The sequence below is a fragment of the Meleagris gallopavo genome, chromosome 7, assembly GCF_000146605.3.
Source record: "Meleagris gallopavo isolate NT-WF06-2002-E0010 breed Aviagen turkey brand Nicholas breeding stock chromosome 7, Turkey_5.1, whole genome shotgun sequence".
NCBI lineage: Eukaryota > Metazoa > Chordata > Aves > Galliformes > Phasianidae > Meleagris > Meleagris gallopavo.
In genome coordinates this window covers 15,170,258-15,172,413 of record NC_015017.2, presented here as the reverse complement: position 1 = coordinate 15,172,413, position 2,156 = coordinate 15,170,258, and the positions used below count along the sequence as shown (strand labels likewise).

The 2,156-nt window shown below is 45.9% G+C and overlaps 1 long non-coding RNA gene across 1 annotated transcript in view; it reads right to left on the bottom strand.

Moving 5' to 3' along the window:
* LOC104911664 overlaps positions 1-1,747 on the bottom strand; it is a 4,002-nt gene extending 2,255 nt beyond the window's left edge. The window contains exon 1 of the long non-coding RNA XR_794104.3: positions 1,513-1,747. This is a non-coding gene — a long non-coding RNA (uncharacterized LOC104911664). The remainder of the gene's footprint in view (positions 1-1,512) is intronic.
* Positions 1,748-2,156: the final 409 nt, after the last annotated feature.

The following is a 2,156-nucleotide window of genomic DNA, read 5'->3' as shown; positions in this document are numbered from 1 at the left end:
TCTCTTCCCCTCATCGTGCTTTTGCTATTGGAGAAATCCAAAGAAAAGAAATTGCTTTTGGCACAAGAAATACATGATGTTGTATTTTATTTCATAAGGAGCACGTTTTATTGTGCGCCAAACCGATTTATAAACGTGATCTCTGTAACTCACAGTTTTAATTAGAAGGTGAAAAACTGAATTAGTTCATTAATGCTGTGAAAGGGAGCGGTGACCTACCTGCCAAGTGGCAAGGTGGAAATAATTAATCTGGTCAATTAAAAAGAAACTGATAAATTAAAATGCAAAGCCTTCCATGTGGTGAATTAAATTAGGGAGCCATGATTTCCAGAACGTGTGGATATTGTCAGATGGGATCCCTCTTTCTCCTGTGTGCCTCAGCACTGAGCTTGGCAAGTTCTGCTAGCAAGTCGTCTGGTGTTCGGGACTGCCATGCGTACTCAAACTCCCCAGCATGATTTGCTAAAGAGAGGAGGATCCAGCTCTTCATGAAATGCAACTGATAAAACGTGCGTGCTTGCTTCTCTCCTCATATTACAAACCCACTCCTTCCCCTTGCTTGGCTTTCCTTGCTTTCCCACCGTTAAATGTCACTTGCTTTCCTTGGGCTGTGAACTGCTCATTCACCGTGCTGAATTGCTGGGGTCATCTCCATCTATTTATGACCTTAAAAATCTGATCCACACGGAAACTACCGAGCTGCTGGAGCTGAACCCTAAAGTATACAGCGTATGTGCTCCACAGAACTGGAAATAGTAAAACAGTTTCTTTTCTATAAATACCAGTAACTCCTCTTGACATTTACAAGTGCGTAGTATTTTTTTTACACACTGCATGATCTCAGAAGTGCTTAACAGGTCAGTGAACTGTGCATCTGCTCAGCAAGGCAACGGCAAAGCCATTATGTGCCCTGCACCATCCCTCACAAAAGCTCAGGACATTTACATTAGTTCCTGTCCATCTCAAGGCCATAAATCGAAATAAGAAATACGGGCTACTTGCTGAATGGTTGACCAGTGCTCCAGTGCAGCCTGCAGGAGAATATGAATGTTAGTGTTTACTTTAACTGGGGCATATATCATACCGAGCCAAGGTCTTCTTTGTTAAGGTGAGAAATCTCATCAGGAATACTTACTGTACGTCCTGTTGCTAGGAAAAAAAATCATTTGGAAATGCAAAAGCTAAACAGAGGACGATCTGAATGTTTTCAATCTGAGGTGTGAGAATTGGCAAGCACTAAAATTACAGAAAGAGTGAAGTCAGGCGTTCCCATGATGTGCGAAAAATGAGCGGTGTGCGGTGCACCTCAGGAGGCGTGGGCTGCATTGTGAGGAGGGCAGGACTGAAATGGGAGAAACAGCTGCGGCCAGAAATCATATTCCTGGCAGCTCAGCAGCTCTGCTTCTCCTGCTTCCAACAGACAAATCACCACTGGGATTCCCCTTGCCCCAGGTCCCGCTGTAAAATCAGCAGGCAGCCCCTGCAACATCGCTTCATCTCCTGAATACTCACATGTGTTGGTGGATCTCCTTGCTAACTCCTCAGGACAGCATGATGCAGAGGTGAAACACACTCTGTGCAGCCATGTTTCCTGTCCCAAGCAGCAAATCCATGCCAGGTTCCAGCTGAGAGGTTTCTCTCTGGGAGGACATGCAAGCAGCCCCTGTTGGGGGAGGTGGTAATGAGTGCAGTTTCAAAGGGAATGGCACAGGAAAAAGATTGGGGAGGGGGGGAAAACAAATTTATTTACTGTAAATGAGCACAGAATATATATAACCTGTCCCGTGGTAAGAAACTTGTAAAATGCTGTTAAAACCATCAGGTTTCCCAACACCTCTCTGTCAGCCTCTGTTGTAACACCCTCATAAAATCTGAGAGTCATTTCTGTGCAATGACAGCTATCTCAATTTAGGAGATAAGCCCTCCAAAAGCAGTTAGAATGTTGCTGAGGCCAGATTCACGTGGGAGCCTCTCCTGGCATAGCAAGCTATGCAGCGTTGCCAGTTGGGGAAATCCCAGCACTCTGGCAGCTGCTAGGAGCAGCTGCAGTCGGTTTCGGATCTTGTCCCTTTGGCAAGCTTTGCTCTCCCCTCATCCCCGATTACCAGGGGATCCCATTCTCAAGACCCCAGGCAGAAGGTGAGGCCTCGCTGCTG